Here is a 20,192-nt window from a genome sequence, read left to right on the forward strand (position 1 = left end):
TTGACAACCTCTTTCTGTTCTATTTAGAATAAAATGTTAATGAATTAGATTACACCTTTACTTTCATACTTATATTAATACTTATATTCTTCCATGAAGGATGTAAAGTGATAGGTAATTCTTTAAGGTAATTCTTTAGATTGTCTAAAGAATTATGGACAGATTTGAATGAAAGTTTTACTTGTAAGTAATTACATTTTTATATTGATCCATATATGGACCCAGGATTGTTTTATTCAGTGAATCAGGTTGAGATTATCAGGAACTTGAGTTGTAGAAAATAAAACTGGAAATTCTTGCGTGTGAATATGAAAGAAATGTATCATAAAGCTTGATATAAACCACAAAGGCAACATAGTTTACCCAAAATATCTTTAATTACTTTCTCATATGTTCCTCGTTTGTCTCTGTGTGGCCCAGTGATGGACTGGCGTCCTGTACCCTGCCTCTCGTCCAATGCCAGCTGGGATAGAGTCCTAAACTGGATAAAGCGGGTATAGAAAATGGATGGATGGATGAATGGAACTTTCTCATATCTCTTTACAACAGTCTGATTATTGAGAATAAATTCAAGTTTTCTGCCATTGAAGGGCCTTGAGTACGAAAAATGAACCTTTAACATCTCCAGTGCCAGATCCTACCAAAGTTTGTCTTTCATTTGTGTAATTTACAGCCAAAAGTAGCCTGTTGGTGGAAAATATATTCACTGCAAATCCAAATGTGGCGCTTGGAAATGAACTATTTTTAGCTAAACTGTACAGAGTACAGCGGCATATTTATTTACTCTTCTTCTGGACCACACATACAATGGGATACCATACAGTGACACATGGTCTTCATCCTCCTTGTTATTTTCTCATTTGGAAAGGATAATTATGCACAGCAGCAGTCTGACTCCCAAGTCTTGTAACACATTGAGGGAAAAGCAGTGCTGGTTGGCTCCTGCTGTTGTAAGAGGCTTTTTTCTTTAAAAACCATCTAGATTTAGAATAATAACTTGACACATCATTTTTATCTTCTCATGTTTTGTTTTTTTACACACACACTCATGTTAATGCCATAAAATTCAAATAAATACTCATTATTACGTTTCTATTCATTAGCTGAGAAATCATTTGACTTCTTCTCTTGAGAAGCTCTTTATAGAGCTTTATACATGTATTCAAAATCTGTAAAATATATATTTTTAAATGTTATAACAGATAGAAGCAGACTTATTTAAGCCCACGCTGAAAAGATTAAACCCATTTCAGTTTGATCAGATTAAATTCTTCAGTGGGAATGATCTCACCTTTTCTTTTGCAAGCAGCTTCTTGTGTTTTTAATCAGATTTTCAACTTGTCTCAGAGACTGGGACCTCATAAAAAAAAAGAGCTCTCATGGTATGAGAACCACCAGATGTCCCGTTTATTTGAAGCCTCACATGAAAAAGTTTCAAAAGCACATGCGGCGTACCACTACAATCACTATTTGCTAAATTATAGCACGCGAAAGGTGCTGTTTAGTTGGCATATTTCACCTTTCATCAAGTCCCTGTGGCATATCAACAATAAGGGCCACGTCATGCTCGTGTCTTTATTGTCGTCCTGGCAACAGCAGTGGAGAAATCATCCCGCCTGAGCAGTTAAAAAGCATTTATTATGGAGAAGTTTGTTGAAACTCTTGTTTGGATACGCTTTCTTTTCCATGTCATCAAGCTGAGACGGTTCCTCTTTCATACGGTTTATTTAGAAAACACGATGATTGGTGTGTACTTAACCCAAAATGTCCCACATACAACAGAGAGCAGGCATTTTAAGTATGCCATTTTAATTTAGATTTGCTTAAAGATCACACTTAAGAACCCTTTAAGTCTTCAGCCGCTCCTCACTTATTTATTTATTCTTCATATATTGCCAGTTAAATGGAAATAGTTGCAGCCATTTATACATTTCCAACCAGCATGAAAAGTCAAATTTTATTATGTTCAGCATTCTTCTTCAAACCTTTATAGACAAGTCTGGAGAGCTTTAGCTCATGAGCACTAAGCATGAAGAAATTAAGGCTGGCTCAAGACTTTCACCTTAAGTAAACATGCAAATGATGAATAATTCTATATTGGGTGTTTGTACATTTGTATATTTCAGTTTGGAGGCAACATCTTCATATGTTTTCCCCATTTTCACTACTTTAGTTTCCCCTTAACATCATCTCCCTAACGACCAATTGCAAACAACAAAATACTATAATTTTTAAAGTTCTATTTATTCTAACAACTACATTATCGATCAGAAAACTTTTATTTCTTTGTATCTGTCAAGCTATTTATTCATTTCAGCATTAGAAGTATTCTACTCTACCAGTAATTATTACCCCAGTTAACTGTTTCTACAGCTGAATTGCATTGATTGACCTTAGGGTGGCGTTTCAATGTCTGTTGTTGTGTTGGATTAAACGGCCTAATAGACTGAGATAGATATGTCTCACCTCTGCATTGCTCTGATCGACCCAGCAACGAACGAGCACACCCCAATCAACAATAGCCCTTGAAAACCTGACTCATAGATGGACGAGTCACACAAGTGAAAGTAGTTGATGCGCAGAATGATGGAGCCGTTTTTGTTTCTTAGATAACCCGTTGAATTCAGCGTAAAACAGACACACAGGCGTCTAAAAATAAAAGGTAAAATGACTCAAAATACTTTCTCTATTTATTTTAAGTGGGTATTATATTTTTGAAGTGTTTTGTCCAGTGTTGTATTGTAACGAAGTAAAAATACTTCACTACTGTACTTAAGTATATTTTGGAATACTTTGTACTTTCCTCGAGTTTAAAATTTTTTGACAACTTTCACTTTTACTTCACTATATTTCCGAACTTAATTGCATACTTTTACTCCAATACATTTTCATTGTTCGGTTTAGTTACTCGTTACAAAAAAAAGAGAGAGAGAGAGAGAGAGAGAAAAAAAATGCAACAGTGTTTTGACCCCCATGCCTGCCCAAAGACTTGGAAATTCTATCTTACAGAAACTCCCCTTTTTTAGGTATTAAAGGAGAACTGCGGTATTTTCAACATTAAGCCTCTTTTCTGAGTCGTCTGCAATGTTTTAGAACCCCCCTCACCGCTTTTTTGATGTTTACTGCCTCTGTCTCCGTTATTTGCCTAATTTTGATTCTTCTCAACCTGCTTCAGAATGGCAAGTCATGTGCATGTCCAAAAAGGTCCGTAAAAGCACCATAAACGTCCGTTTTCAAAATCATCAACTCACCGGAGTGGTTACTGGTGTGCACTGGTAATCCATATCAAATTTTGTTGCGAAAAGTTGCTTCTGTCGTGTTTTATTTGGCAGCTCGTTCATGCTCGCACTATTTTCTTAGCGGTGGCGGAGTAATATCAACGAACATCCAGGACAAAATGTCAAATAAAACACGACAGAAGCAACTTTTCGCCACGAAATTTGATATGGATTACCAGTGCACACCAGTAACCACTCCGGTGAGTTGATGATTTTGAAAACGGACGTTTATGGTGCTTTTACGGACCTTTTTGGACATGCACATGACTTGCCGTTCTGAAGCAGGTTGAGAAGAATCAAAATTAGGCAAATACCGGAGACAGCAGTAAAATTAAAAAAAGCGGTGAGGGGGGTTCTAAAACATTGCAGACGACTCAGAAAAGAGGCTTAATGTTGAAAATACCGCAGTTATCCTTTAAGGTAGTTTAACAAAAAAGGTCTTCCTCTTCAGATGCCAGATAAGCTGCAGTTCCCTCCCAATTCTTTTTTTCTTTTGTATAATGACCAGTTGTGTGTGCACCTCCTATAGCTTGTGAAATACAGTAATCGTAACAGCTTTTTTTCTTGGTGATGTTGGCCGCATTTTCTGTACTGAGTTATTTTATTTATTTTTTAGAAAGGTTTACAAAAGGGGTTTCAAACTGGACTCCCTCTTCAGCTGCCAGATAAGCTTCACTTTTCTCCTATTTTTTTCTTTAAATTTTGTTTATAATGATGGCAATAACAGTAGCAGCCTCTTTTGTTTCATTTTTTTCTTAATGGTGTAATGTACGCCTCATTTTCAGCACTGACCATACTTGAAGAAGAAAAACTTAAAGGTTCACAAAGTTTGTATTTTCTGTCTAAACCTGGTCTAAATTTTGCCTGCACTTGGTTGTGTGTAGATTTTAAGTGTATTTGACCTTCAAAGTTTAGCAAAATATAAAAAATGTCATTCAAACTGCATTTGCCTTGTTTACTTTTTACTTATACTTTTCATTAAATTACTTAAGTACATCTATTTTTACAGTAATTCTCATACTTTAGTACAAGACGTTTCGGAGACTTTAACACAAGTAACATTTCAGTCAGTGACTTGGACTTTTACCAAAGTCATATTTTGAAGGGGTACCTATACTTTTACTTGAGTGTGAGATTTCAGTACTTTATACAACACTGGTTTTGTCCTCACCGGGTGCGCTCACATAACTTGTTGTAGTATGTAGTCCAGTGGGCGGGGCTTCCAGCGTGGACGCACACTTGCGGCTCAGCCCACGTCCGCCCCTGTCCGCCCCTGTCTGAGCGCAGGACTCCGGTGTGGGTCATCTCCACGGCTCTCAGTGTGATGATGTAAATTGTGAGGTGTGCGGGCTGGATCAGGATCTCCGTTCTCAACAGGCTTTATCCCACACAACCTGAAATACGGGGAATATTTCAGGTTGTGTCAGCCCTGCAGTTTTGTCCGGGCAACTTTTTGGATTGTTGGACGGCAGGGGTGTTCGCCGGTTAAAGCCCACCTTCCCCCCCCATGCTCTCATTTGGATCACTTTGACCCCTTGTTACGCAGGAAAAAAGGGTAAGTTTCTCCCGGCTCTGTTTTCTACTGCTACCCGCTTTTACACGTTACGTTTCGGTTGTTACAAATCTAGCTTAACGTTGGCTAACGGCTGTAACGGAAAACTAGCTTAATGTTTTCTGGTGTCCGTTGGTTTGGTTTCACGATATTAAACGGAAAATTAAAAACAAAGCGGTGTTTCTGCTCTAAAAGAACAGTTTTAATTGATGGAGTTGACGTGGGCTTGTTATATACCTGTTAACGTGCGGAGCGATTCGGTTATTTTTCCGTTTTCTTTGCCTGTCTCTGAAAGTTACACGCGCCTCTTTGGCATTGATTGCACCGCAAGAGGATGAGTTTTTTCCTCTGGTCCCAGTGTTGTGTGAGGCTGAGTGACAGGTTAAAACTTGACCTCATTACTGGAGTGCAGTGGCTGCTGTATAATCAAGCTTAGCGTGTGTTGATACAACCACTTGGGAACCTGTCGTCAGCCTGTATTACAATCGATATTTCAAGCTTATGAAATATGAAATATGAGAGTGGCCCAGCTGTGATTTGGCCATTCACAACGTAAGAAGAGACCAAAAGACAAGCTGGACTTAATGTGTGAGCTCTGGTGAATGTCTGAGTGACTTATGTCAAGGCAGGTGGGACTGTGACGCAAAACCAATAGGATGTTGTGGTTAAAAGAGCGCCGAAATGACCCTTTTAATCAGCGCATAAATCACTGTTCTGCACTTCCATCTCTATGTCCTCACGGTGAGGCTTGAGCAGGTTTTCTGGCCTGCTGCGTCAGTCCTGAGGCTGGCCCAGCCGACATGAATAGTGATGAGGATGTGTGCTGACAGCTGAGTGGGACAGGATGGGTTGTTGTTCCAGGACTGACTGAACTGGGGTGTTCACTGCACCATATGTTCCCGTTTACATCATTGCTGCTTAACATTTGGGCCAACCTCATGACTCATGTTATCTCTTTTAACTCTTCAGCTCATTTTTTTTTTGTCCTGTCACTAAATAGGGCAGTCTGAATTTGCATATTGGGTTAGTTAGAAAGGTTTAAATTCCACTTTGGTGTATTTCCTCTGTATGGTAGCTGTGGTTTTTTGGGGGGGGTCATTCAACATGCTGTGCTGTGGCTGCTTGCTACTGACAGCTACCAGGACCAATTTCTCCCCCACACAACTGTTTCTCAAACTTTAGGGCTATGAATCAAGGCCAGTGGGCAAGAGGCAATTTTAGACACAGCGCACACACACTGACTGTATGTCTGGTGCACTATCTGTGCTGAAGGGTAGCCCGCGCTGTGTCCCTGTGCATGTTTGACTTTTAACCCAGAAACTGAGAGAAAAGAGTGTGAGGGTCCCTGTAGGGTGTAACCATTTACAGAGCTCCTCACCTGATACGTGGACAGTAACCGTGCACAGAGACGAGTTGTTCTGGTGCCTTTTAACAGCCCTGTCACAAGTGGACAAGAATTCAGCTTTATCTGTAAAATTGGGTGTTGATTTTATTTCAGCGTCTTAAGATTTTTTTTTGCTTCTCCCTGCTGAAACTACGCTGTGGTGAAGGTTAGTTAACTGATGACACACAGCCTCGCCTCTGATGTTACAGAGCATGTTGTGGGGAAAGTAGGTTACTGGGCCATGTCCTGCAAGCTTAAACTGAACGCTAGTCTGAATATCGCTAGAGCTGCTTAGTGTGACAGGGCATGCACAAATGGTGCGGGCCTGTGCAGCGGCGGAGGACGCGGTTTCCATGCTCTGCCTCTTTAAGAAGATGGAGCGGCGCTCCACATGGAATGAATGTTGAAGGTTCAACCTACAGTATGTTGATTCATCTCAGACTCACTTGGAGTGAAATCTGACAACAGGTTGACAAACACCACAGGCTGAAAATGACTTAGACCCACTCACCTTAGACATCTGTGCTCTTTAACGTAATGGTGTTGATTTATATTTAATTTCTACATTAAATGTTTCGACATGGGGGTGTTATTTCTACTTCATGTAGCCAGTATTGGCTTTTTGTCACACTTTTTTGTAGCCAGATCTTGCGGAAAATCTCATCATGTGTTTTGACTTTTTTTTCTTCTTTCTTTTCTAAGTAAACAAGTGCCGTGCCTTTGGCCTGATTTATTATTCAAGCGATAACTGAGGGCTTAAAAAAAATGTGCAACCTTTATTTAGTCAGATTAGTTACACAAAGATCAATCATCACGAATACGAGAAAAACCAGACCTAAACATCTAAGGCATGCTTTGTTCAGCAGAGCAGCAAGGAAACCATTTCAGTTGGTGAGTATTAGGTAATAAAGTGGAAAAAGCTGAAAGAGATGGGAAACAGACAGCCTCGCTGTACTATAGAGCTATTTGAAGTATTTGTTATGTCCATCAGAACAAGACTTTCCATGCTCCTTACCAAACTGTAACAGCAGTTATTGATGTTTGAAGTGTTTTAACTGCTTTTTCCCCTTCAACAAGCATTTCATGCTTTAAGCATCGTACTTCATCCTGGATGAAGATTATCATTTCTCTTTTAAAACAATATAACCAAACAGTAGTTGTTTAAGAAGTCGAACACATGTAGAATATAGTTCTTCTGGCAGGTTTGGACAGATTAATGGATTTCAAGTCTCAAAACAGTAACAAGTTTTGACCTAATTGGGTTTTCATGTAGCAGGAAAAGTGAATTAAAAAAAAAAAATCCTCTTAGTCACTGCTGAGGCAAAAGAGGCAAGTCATCATTTTATCACCTACTTCTTTTTCTGTCAAATTTGAGTAAATTTGATGGCAGTTTTTCTGGAATTACTAACTTCTCCTTCACTCATTCAGCGTTTTCTGTGCTTTGTTTAGCGAGAAGTTTGTGTTACTAAACTGTTAAACCTCAGAGGCATTAAGGTACCACTGTTGTGGAAGACATCCTGTCTGGTTCCGGTACCAAAGAAAACTCACCCTTCAGACATCAATGACTACAGACCTGTTGCCCTGACATCCCACATCATGAAGGTCCTGGAGAGACTCCTGTTGACCCACCTGTGTAAGCAAACCAGCACATATCAGGACCCCCTGCAGTTTGCTTATCGCCATGGAGTTGGAGTTGAAGACGCTATCATACACCTGCTTCAACAAACCCACTGTCATCTGGACAAAGCAGGCAGCACTGTGAGGATCATGTTCTTTGATTTCTCCAGTGCATTTAAAACAATCCAGCCTGATCTGCTTCGTCTGAAACTCCAGAAGACTCAGGTGGAGGCCTCAACAATCACCTGGATTAATGACTACCTGACAAACAGACCACAGTTTGTCAGACTGAAGAATTGTGTGTCTAACCAGGTGATCAGCAGCACAGGAGCACCACAGAGGACTGTACTCTCACCATTCCTTTTCACTCTGTACACTTCAGACTTCCAGTACAAGTCAGACTCCTGTCATCTACAGAAATATTCAGATGACTCTGCAGTTGTCGGGTGTATCAGAGATGGACAAGAAGCTGAGTACAGAGAGCTGGTGGACCGCTTTGTGGCATGGTGTGGGAACAATCATCTCATCTTGAATGTTAACAAAACAAAGGAGATGATTGTAGATTTCAGGAGAAACAGGGTCAGATCAAACCCTGTTTCCATCATGGGAGAAGAAGTGGAGGTGGTTGAGGAATATAAATACCTTGGTGTTCATGTGGACAACAGACTGGACTGGAGACACAACAGTGAAGTCATCTACAAGAAAGGACAGAGCAGACTGTACTTCTTGAGGAAGCTAAGGTCCTTCAAGGTTTGCAGCAAGATGTTGCAGATCTTCTACAAGTCTGTTGTTGAGAGCGTCATTTCCTCTTGCGTCATCTGTTGGGGCAGCAGCATCAGAACCAGGGACCTAAAAAGACTCAACAGCCTGATAAAGAAGGCTGGTTCTGTTCTGGGGACGACTGTGGAACCTCTGGAGACAATAATGCAAAGAAGGATTTTGCATAAAATCAAGAGAATTATGGACAACCCTGAACATCCTCTTTATGAGACTGTTATCAGAAAACAGAGTCTCTTCAGTCAAAGGCTTCTTCAGTTTGGATGCAAAACCGCTACAGGAAATCTTTCCTGCCCACACCCATCAGCATCTATAATAACTCCTTGATTTAATTGAGCTACATCAACATTTAATTTCCCTCTGGGATAAATAAAGTATTTATTGGATAAATTTGTCAGCCTGGAGTTTGTTGGTGAAAAGATAAATCCCCTGAAGTTTATTTTATTTACGGTATCATTCAAAGTGGAAGAGGCTCCTTTCTTTCCTTAGGCTACATGACGTTGTCACCTGAAGTGGTTATCCAGCATTCTTCAGAAAAGTTCTCATCCTAAGCCCTCGTTTTTGTTGCTCTTCTTCTTCTCTCTTTGGTCAGACTCATTCTGAACCATGTTAGATGTGCTTCTTGGTCCAGCGGTCTTTTGAGTTGTGTTTTGTATCACAAGAAAAACAAAACACACGTATGAGATGCTGCTCTGTCTCTGTGATGGTTTCCTCTTGATGTTTCACATGCAGATATGCTGTCTGTTCAGTCTCACTGCGTTTTCCATAAACACAGATTTACGTCAGAGCTTCAGCGGCTGATGTTGACTTGTGTCTGTTGCTTGAGCTTAGGGGATGCACCGATGTGGGCTTTGACCTGTGAGGCTGATAATGAGTTTATCTTCTCCAGCAGAGGCAACGCTCTGCCTTTCTTTTGGGGCACGATCCTCAAAAGAACCAGTTTCATGGCTGCCTTTGATGATTGTACGTGAACAAACTTTCAAATTTCTTGAAATGTAGTCTAGATTGACTCAGCCTCCTGTCCTTAAGTAATGAGCGGCTGTTATTCGTCTTTTCTACATTCAGGTATTCTTGCCATTAGGATACTGGTAGTAATATAGAGGTGTCATGAGTATTTTGGTTTACCTTGCACCAGCAGTAGAAATAAAGAAAAACCCTTGACTGAGTGGCTGATAGTATATGCAACTGTAAGATTTGTTGAGCCAACAGTATCCCGTAAACAGATGCTCAAATGGGGCACAAGAATTAAGTTAAATCCCTGAAATTAGATCAAATTAAATGTAACATTTGGATGCACTGTTTGAGTTGAAGGCTGTATTCAGATGGAGTATTTAACTAAATCAGAATCAAAGGTCTGGTTGAAATCTTTAATGCTGTTCATAGGACAGCGACTGATCTATCAAAACATGTGTCTGTGATTTGATTTTCATTCATAAGTGAAAATGCCAGAAGATGGAGAAATCCACAAATTCCCCCCGGAAAGCATGATATCCTCATGTTTTAAAAGCTGAAACAAGAAACCAGCCAGTGTGTGTTGACGAAAGGATTTAGTTTGGTAAAAATTCCACAAAAACCTTTCAGCAAATTGTAATTCAAGATGTCTGTGTGACAGGAAACTGAAATTCTGCACTTTGTCCTTGTTTTGTTTTCAGGTAATATATCAGAATATCAGAGCAGGCCGTATAAAGTAATATAAGAGCAATAAAGAGCTGTGAACAGGCTGAGTTGGTTTGACCGCTGGCTCCCTTCCAGTGGAGCGAGGTTTGTTTTCACCTTCTCCAAAATTTCAACCCAGTCCAGCTTCAGAAGATGTCTTAGGCTACGTGCCCACGACAACGCTCTGAAGCATAAACGCAGATATCCGTTTTTTTTCCTCCACAATTTATCTGCGATCTCACAAGCGTCTTGGGGGTGGATATCTGTCTATCCATGGGAACAGGGAAAACGTATAAAACTCATAAAACTCGCAGTTTGCCGATGTAGTATGCACGCCCCGGACGTAGGTGGCAGTAGTTATATGAGTTATATTGTTATATATTAATAAATATGAGAAATGCCTGTTTTGTGGCTACTTCCTCCGCGTCAGTTGGAAGAAAATGGCGAAGCGCGGCGGCAACAACAGTACGCCTTCAAACTTTGTTTGGACAGATGATGAGGTCCAGTTGCTCCTGAACACGACACTGAACTACAAAGCCAGGAAGGCAGTGGATAATGTGGATTGGGAGAGTGTCCAAAATAAATATAGTGAGATATGGGAGTCGTTAATGGAGAACTACCCACTCGTGTGCAAAAAACGCACTTCTGCGTTTTGAACTGTTCCTACGGCGACGAGAGGTTGGGAAGTTTTCAAGATCTCCACTCAGGGGGGCGTTTGTGTTTTCTCCGTTTTGAACTCCTAAAAACGCCGTTGCCGTGTGCAAGATAGGCACATCTGTCGAAATGTTCTGCGTTTATCTGTCGTTATCGTTGTCGTGGGCACGTAGCCTTAATGCCATTTTAAAAGCCCGCTTCACAACATCAGAAACTGATTGGTTGATTGATAGATTTTTATTTTCGAACATGTATAAAAAAGAAAATGTAGGCCTATGTAACTATTTGTACATACAAAAGAAAGAAAAAGAGAAATAAAAAAAGTGCTAATAAATAACAAAACACCACACATTGTTCGAAAAAGGAATGGGAAGAAGTACAATACTTTTTTAGTTTCCCACCCCTTTTTAACTACTCTTCAGTTTGTAAATATCCTAACTATAATACACCTATATAAATATATGCCATATATACACTTCCTAAATATCTAAATAAATATATAATCACAAAAATAAATATATACTACACACATATCCTTGTAAATATAAATGTAAATATATATATATATATATATATATATATATAACTATCCCCATAGATAGATATATAGCCTACCATATATACCATATAGTAATTCAATTACAATATAACAATTAACCCTATTCTATTCATATATTTATCTCTCATCGTCCTCCGTTAACATACTTCCTCTTCCATGTACTCCTTTAAAAAGATTTATTTGTACCTTTTTTTTAAACTGAATTATATTTGCACTTTGTTTTATTTCTGTCTCCAGACTGTTCCACAAAGTCCTGAAGTAGAAGTTCTCCACATTCTACTTTGAGCTGGGTATTGCCCCAGCTTTCTTACGCCGTGGTCTAGTAATTTAGATTCTTACACAACAATATTTCAGTGAACAATCTCCCAAGTTCTTTGTGCGCTATATTTAGATTAATGCCAAAAGCCTTGTGAGAGCATTTGTTGCTGCAGGTTTCGCTCTCCTCTGCTGGAAGAAGCAGGCTCCACTTTACTTGGTAAGATAACGATATATACCGTTAATCTTAAAACTGAATACTCAATGAAATGAACTTTTTACCCTTTAAGGAGCTCACTGAGATATGATAATTACTGAGAATAGAAAACGAGCTGGTTGGTGGGTTTCATGTGGGAGAAAGGGATGAATCATGTTGCCTCTGATATTCATCAGACTAATGTTACATGAGCATTTCTATGTTTAACTTGGGAATTTGTGCTTCCTGGTAAATGGATTCTGCTTTATGACAAATACAAAGGCATGAATCTTGTATTTATGTCCATCTGCTTAGTAGATTATGTTAGAGTAGAACAATTGTTACCCATAAATATAACATGCTGCACTCAGCTTTGTTTGGCCAGTTGACATCTTACCCTGACTTTTGTTTACCTTGAATGATATTTGAAATGATAAATAGCCGATGAATCTCTTATAAGGAGGTAAGGCGGAGCATTAAAAGCCATAAGAGGTGCTGATTAAGAAGGACATTTGGACTGATGGTGCTTTACCGATTCCTGCCTTATAGAACACTGTGTGTTATTTGACCAGTAGAAATATGTTGCACATGACTCTTGAGACTATGACTGGTATTCATATCACTCTCTTTAACCTTGTAACTATGACAGACAAAATGTTCAGCCCCGGTTATATAACTGCCTCTACAGACGTCATCATCCTCGCTGCTGCCGCTGATCTCTTGCTCCAAAGCACACAGTAATTGTCCTCAGTAGCTTCAGGCTCAGATCCATTGCAGCATGATTAAGAAATTAAGCTTTATTAAATGTACTCGCTTTATTATTATTTTTCTATAAAGCCCCTCTTATTTTCGGCTCTAAATCTAGTCTCATCGTGTGAATTTCCCCCCTTTTTTTTGTTTGTTTTTCATTTGTGGCATAAACTCTGCGCACAATATGTGAGACCTTTTCTACGATACTGCAGCAATGCACGAGGATGTCTGTTAAGCACAATAGACACGGCTGACGTGGAATTCTTTTAGTAGTTTGTCTTTGATGGGTCTCATCTATGTAAATAGTTATTTTTGTACCATGTGAAATGAATTAATCCGTTATTTGAGCGCTACGTTGTCTGTTGTACAGTGATTTTCTTGTGTGTTGTACGTCCGTTTGGCTTCGCCCTCTCACAGGACGTGAAGTTCAGCTTCTATCTTTCTTTCACAACATGAGCTTACGCTCAACAATCGGGTGTGGCTACACTTTGTGTTTCAGATGAAGGGGGGGGGAAAAGGCTCCACAATATGTGTGGGCTTGGCCAATATGTGTGTGACCTAGATGTGATTCAGTCCTTTAGTCCAGGGTGTTGGCTGCATGAGTATTACAACGTTGTTTGTTTTCAAGGAGTCGAGCACAAAACACAAGCATGTCAGGCCCGATGCTGAAAAGAGCACTCCCACACGGACAAGTCATCCACAGTTTGTCACGTCAAGAGGAAGAACCCCGATCGTGGCTACCGATACGATCAGGAGTCTCACTCGATTACTTATTCTTATAAAACATCAACGCAGGTCCTTCTGAAGCTTTGGGGCCCAGCAGAATGGATGTGGGCATTTCTGGTGACTTTTAGGAGAAAACTAGTCTCCATCCTGCTTGTGTTCTGCAGAGTCGCCTTATTCCAGGTTGCCGTGTTGACCGAAGGGTCTCCGAGATTTAAAATGAGGAATATTTTATAATATCACACTCAGATATGTGACATTGTGGGCAAATATGCTTTGATATTCACACCCGCCCTCCAAGAAGCTAAAAGTACATTTTGTTTTTCTTTGTGCAGAGCTGGATGTGATTTAGGTTTTGCTCAAGGCCATTTGAGCTGAGTGAACGAATCCTAAATTGTTTCCACAGTGAAGCAAGATTTCTGCACTTCTCTGCTGGTATGGGTCTCTTTAAGCATCTGAATGAGCTGCACTGGACCGCACATCAATCAGACATGAAGGATAACACTGTGAAAACAAGTTATTGTGATTATTCCTCATCTCCTACTCATGATCCTGCCCTTTGTCATTAAATATGTAGATGCTGTTAACCCATATTCTCACTGAGGCATCTATTAAGCACCTTTCCACAACGAGAGCCTCTTCTTATGGTAAAAGACACAACATACAGCCGATGTTGTGTCCTGTGGTTTATTACTGTGAAATATATTAAACATTAATGTGAAGCTGTCAATAATGTCGGCAAACGTTCTCGAATTATTCGAATGAAAAGCATCCTCACTTCTTTCTCACAAGAGAGAGGATTGTGCGTTTGCCAGGAAAGCTTCAGGAATATGGAAGACAGTCTTTCATAACAGGGAAAATGAAACAGCAGTAGATAGGAATGGAGACATAAGGTCATATTTTCCATGGGCTCCTTGAAAAAGGCTATTGCAGTTCACTTGAGAGTCGGTGCGTCTAACTTAACTTAGTGACTTGTTCTGGTTTTAAAAACAGTCTCAGATGAGCTCATTGCTGTGATTTCGTTCGAGTTATCAGCTCCAAATGTCTCTTTTGAAGGATTGTGAAAGAATGAGTTACCATCCACAGCCGTGACCTAAATCAAAGGTGTAAATTATTATCTTACTACGAGCAGTAAAAGGAAAGAGCCGCACTGCCCTTTCCACCCGTGCCCTAGAATTGTGACCCACATATTTGGTCACACAGCGCTTCGGGTAATTGCATCTTCTCCTGAGCAGCAGCAGACAATAACAGGCCTGGAATAATTTGGCGAATCATTTGGAATTGTTGAAAGAATATAATTATGAGGAAATTTGAGAGTGGATCTACCTGCTGAAAGGATGGTTTGTTTTGTAGGTCTGCTTGAAAGGTTGCGGCCACCCACAGTGAGTCTGTTTTGAGTGGTGAAAGTGTAATTACAAGGCTCTTTGCGGTGAAAGCGTCAGCAGCGAGTAAACATCGAATGAGTTAAAGAAACCTACATAAGGAAAAAAAGTCACTTTGAACAGGAATGAACTCACTGCAGCCAAAACCATCATTAATTTGTCTTGATTTACTGTATAAAATCTCTATTTTTCTTGATAAATCCCTGAAATAATGAGTATGTGTATTTTAACAGGTGCACAAGACAGAGGGGAAAGGGCATGTGCTCTGTGTCCCTGCACAGCAGGTGAGGATGTGTTAAACTGGACTGTGACATGATTGTATAGTGAGTGAAGCTCCGAGAGTGTAAAGGTTCAGCTGTTGCCTGCGGGGGGGATTAGTTAAGTGAAGCTGCTTTTCGGTTGAGATAGATAATATTTGCGGGAAAGCACTGCTGAGGAGAGGCATTAATGATTTGGTTCTTCTTTTTTTTTCTTTTCACCACTGAATGGAAAATGGCTTTGACCCGAACATTGTGTAACTTAAATTGGACAGAACAATGGTTACACAGAAAGGATTTGACCATTTGTTGTTATAAGACAGTTTTCTTTGGTTGTTGCATCCGGTTTTTAAGCTTTGACGGCCTATTTCCCTATTTCCCTTCCTAAAAGATAAGAATCTCATCTAATTCTAGGAATGATGTGTTCAAAAAGGCAGCGGGACTTAATATATTGTGTTTACACTGAAAGTAGCGCGGTTACAGGTTTTCAATGTGGGTACGACTGCTAAAATGAGCTGATTAAATCCTTACAGCATTCCACGTGGGAGAGAGTTTTCCTTTAGTGCTCTGAGGGCTTCAATATATTCAGAAACAGTCCAGTAACTGCTCGCTGCCAAAGGACAAAGCTGCAACATTATGAAGGGATGGCATCCCATTTTATCCTTCATGCCGTGTCGGCGCCACACAGCGGTATATCTAACAGCTGCCTTGAAGACGGGTTTCAGAGCTTCCACCTGGGATGTTAGTCAGTAAATATACTTTCCAGACAAGCAGTGTTCTTATTTTACCAACAGCCTGTTGTATTTTATAGTTCCTGAGGCCAGCAGGAATAGGGTAAATCAGAATGAGCCATTCTTATTAGTAAAAGAGACTAAAAGAAAGCAACAACTTAAAATATTGTTTGTTCAGTATGTTGAGAACAGGTTAACAGGAGAATAGGTAATAATGGTTAGTTTGTGTCTTAATTAGGCAGAAATGTTGTTGCTTGCCTGTGTTGCTCGCTCTTATATCACGTTAGCTTGAGTAAAATTGTGCCTTAGCTTAGAAGTCATTGATTTGTATCCTGAAAGCTAAACTATCCAGAAGTACAACCCCTCGAGCAAATATTTAGGAGCATAATAGCACACTTTGTATGAGTATCATGAGTTAGAACACGTATCTGAGTGAGTTAAAGGAGATTAAAAGCCAAAAAGGTTGGCATCCGCTCTATTAATATTCTACAAACTAAGAAATGGGTTTCTGAGCTATGAATGAAAAATGTCCTCGACCTGAAGAAAATGGAAACCAGCAGCTTGATGGACGTGGCTGCCTTGGTTAGGGGAAAGTAGACAACACTCATTGTTACCATGGGAACACAGAATGAACAGCCGTGCCAGTCTAATTAATGACAGTCAGTGCTTCAGCAGAAGGCCACGATGACATCATCAATACCAGCACCACAGATGTAGCTGGAGGCAATATGGCTCAATATCCGAGTAATTAAACAAGTAATCCCTCCTTTCACTCGTATGAATGCAAACAGTCTGGACAAAGGTGCGGGATGTTAAGGAAACACACACAACAATAGGCGTCTATTATCTGGTGACGCCCGCTTATGAGCGCAAAATGTCATCTCATTATCCAATAGCATGACCTACTTAAAAGAAGGGAACTAATCTCTCTGTAGGCGGATGGTGAATAATGCAATGAAATGTGGGAGATCTTTATGAATCTTGGATGTCTCACACTTGTTGGCCGCTGGCGCGGCATCAGTTTGAGAATGATTCTGTATTATTGCTCTTGCATTATTTACTTTATCATCATTATTTTGTAGATCGCAGCATGTTCAGCTTGCTGTGTGTGCTGGTATTGGAGCTGATGACACTGTAATGATTTAGTGTTGAACAGACCAAGTGACCAACAGACTCAGTTGACCCGCTCTCCCACTCTTTGAACCAGGTCACGATGCATGGTAACGGATAAAAATGATTGTTTTTTCTGCTTTTACACTCGCTTCAACTTCACTTTCAGAGAAGTTCTTTCTTTTTTGGCTTTATAGTTGCACAAAAATACACTTTAGAGTACATCTATAATGTAAACAAAAGGTATTTTATTAGAAATAAGTAATTATTTAGTTATTCTAGATTAATAGATTGATGTTTTCCATTTTAATTTTCTCTGTCTTTGAATTTTGAATTTTCCCCCATTGGGGGACGAATAAAGTATTTATCTATTTCTATTCTATTCTATTTTTTACTGTCACATCCCTTTAATAGAGGCATATTTTTTTTTTTAGTCTAATTCAGCTTGCCCAGGCGTCTCACCGACTCTGTCATCTACCGGACTTTCAGGTCTCTCAGACGTATGAGCAACTTGAACAACCGGTGTGATCGAGATGTGGGCCAGTGTTGTTGTGACCAGAGCACCGGTGGACCTCAGAGGTGCCCTGTGGCATCGCTGCGGTTTGTCTGGCTGAACTGAGATTTGTGTTAATGCTTTTATTTTATGTAAAGCACTTTGAAGTGTTTGTACATGAAATGTGCTATATAAATAAATTTGATTTGATTTAAAAATGCAAACGATGATTTCAGTTGACATGGCGGATGTTGAGCCTCGTGAACCTGCTGTTTATCTGAGTTTATCTAAAATAAAGTTTTCCTTTTGTAGTTAAGCCAAATTTACGGTAAATTTACTCTTACCAGCTGAGGCTTCCTCTTCTGAGGGATATTTAGTTTCTTTGAGGTGTGGTTGTGTGCAGTACTTGGGTGTAGTCCGTGTCTCACCATCAGTAGCCCGAGTGCTCTCCGTTGTATCCTGCCGCTGATCGGCTGAATGAGTCGGCAGTTGGGTCAGACTTGTTGGGTAGCTAATTGTTTAGCGTTATTTTGCAAAGGTTTAAAAGGTGCCAAGTGTTCATGCACGTCCAGGCTTTTCATTGATTTCTCATTTTTGAGATTTTGTAGACATTATTAAATCCAGGTTAAAAACATCTCTTTTCTCATGTGTCTATGCATGAAATCTGCACGATATCTTTTAATTTATCTGGACTGTTGCTTGTTTTTAAATTCATTTAAATTAATTTATTTGTTTCTCTTTATATTCTTTTATGTATTTTTAATGCTTCTTCCACTCCCTGCTGCAATGCTTTTATTTTATGTAAAGCACTTTTTTATGCTTTCACGTTTTATACATGAAATGTGCTATACAAATACATTTGATTTGATTTGATTTTGTGATTAGAAAGACAGAATTTTGAGTCGCAGCTGATCAGCAGGATGACATGTGGGCAGTTAAAAGTGGCAGTGACAGGTTTTGAACAGGTTTAGATGAGACAATAAGCCCTCCAGTGGCCCTGTTGTGAGTAGCTCTTTAAGTAGCCTGCTTAAAAAAAAAAAGAAAAAGACAAATACCCTTTAAGAAAATTGCATTTTTAAATTGTTTGCTCATGATCAGTGTTTATAAGGACCCAGGACCTGGAATAACTGTTAAATAGTGTACCGAGTGTTCAGTGAAGTCACACTACGACAATTTATGTAAAGATTACAGTACTATCAGGCACCTGGAACAGTACTGTCAGTTTACTGGAGGTTGACGTGTTGTTATTATGAATATCATAGCAGCCTGACACGTAACCTGAAACGTCATCAGGAATAATGCTGCTGGTGTGTGATATGTAATTGCCTGGAATCTGATACGGCTGGCTTAATAGTCTCTTGTGATAACTAATAACATTGCTTCAGAGAGTAATGGATGATTTCCTTTTCCTGATTTGCTTGCTGCTTAGCAAACAATGTTGTGGTTACATTTCCATTGTCAGCTGACATGGAACACTGTAGCAGAACACAGGGAAGACCCCTCGTGCTGTCACAGTTTTTGAGTCAGTGATGTAAAGGCTCATGGGGCTGTTATTGTTTCAGTTCTGGTGATTAATTTAGCTGTGTTTTGATTAATAAGGCAGGTGTGTTACACTCAATAATGTGTTGTGATGTATCCAGTGCCACTATCGCTGAAGGCACAGTTTTAATTGTTTTAATGAGCTGCCAAAGGTTCCTGTTACAACTGGTGCCTCTTGTCAGTGTTCAGCAGTGGATGGGTGAACGGTAATTTAAGTAAAGCTGTTTTTCGGGCCGCATTAATTCATATTGTACATTTTCAAATGACATTCCAGCACAGAAACCAGCACCGTACTGGGATCACAGCTTAAGTCCGATCAGTCATCAGAACTGGGACTACTAGAACAGCTGCAGTCTGAATCAGCCGTGGGGAAAGTATGACTCATTACATTGCGATGGTCACTGAAAGTAAAGGTATGCATATGTAGCATAGCCTCAACTGTGTGTCTGAAGTTCTTATTTAATTATTTTGTGATAAACTAAGTAAATACAAAAAAATGACCTGCTGCTACATAATAATCTCAATAAATCTCAATTATTACCTAAAATGGACTTGGTTAAAATTTGGGCTAAATCAACAAATGCAGACATGATGATAATCTCTGAGACATGGCTCACAAAATCTATTACAAATAATGATGTTGGCATAGATGGGTACAAGATATATCGTACTGACAGACCAAAAAAAGGGTGGTGGGGTAGCCATCTATGTTAAATTAAGATTTGATGCTTCAATTGTCTTGTCCGAGTCTATTAGTAAACAAATGGAGTTTTTGGCCTTAAATGTGGAAATAGCCAAATCCCTCTCCTTAACTGTTGTTGGGTGTTATAGACCTCCATCAGCTACAAAGGACGCATTAGCATCCTTACAACAACTTATATCCAAGTTAAATTATAATGAGCTCTTAATGGCAGGAGATCTCAACTGGGATTGGTTAAATACAGCCTCTGAAGAATTTAAATCCTTCTGTGTAAATCTTAGCCAGTTGATAAATCAACCAACTAGGCCAAACACTAAATGTCCGGAAAAATCTACTTTGATTGATTTAATTCTAACAAATGCCCCACATAAATTTTCATCTGTTGGTGTTTTCTGCAATGATCTGAGTGATCATTGTGCAGTTGTTGCTTGCAGAGACACAAAAATTCCTAAATGTAAACCACATATTATTTTTAAGAGAAACTTAAAGAAATTTAATGTACAGGCCTTTCATCATGATCTGTCCTTGGTCAAATGGGAACATATAGACTTGCTGCCAGATGTTGAGCTAGCTTGGACA

The 20,192-nt window shown here is 39.6% G+C and overlaps 1 protein-coding gene across 1 annotated transcript in view; it reads left to right on the plus strand.

Moving 5' to 3' along the window:
* Window positions 1-4,605: 4,605 nt before the first annotated feature.
* The window catches only part of npas2 (neuronal PAS domain protein 2), a 45,726-nt gene continuing 30,139 nt past the window's right edge, over window positions 4,606-20,192 (plus strand). Inside the window, exon 1 of the mRNA XM_075487948.1 lies at window positions 4,606-4,833. The gene's annotated coding sequence lies outside the window, so the exon portion shown is untranslated. The remainder of the gene's footprint in view (window positions 4,834-20,192) is intronic.

Source organism: Odontesthes bonariensis, chromosome 16 (genome assembly GCF_027942865.1).
Source record: "Odontesthes bonariensis isolate fOdoBon6 chromosome 16, fOdoBon6.hap1, whole genome shotgun sequence".
NCBI lineage: Eukaryota > Metazoa > Chordata > Actinopteri > Atheriniformes > Atherinopsidae > Odontesthes > Odontesthes bonariensis.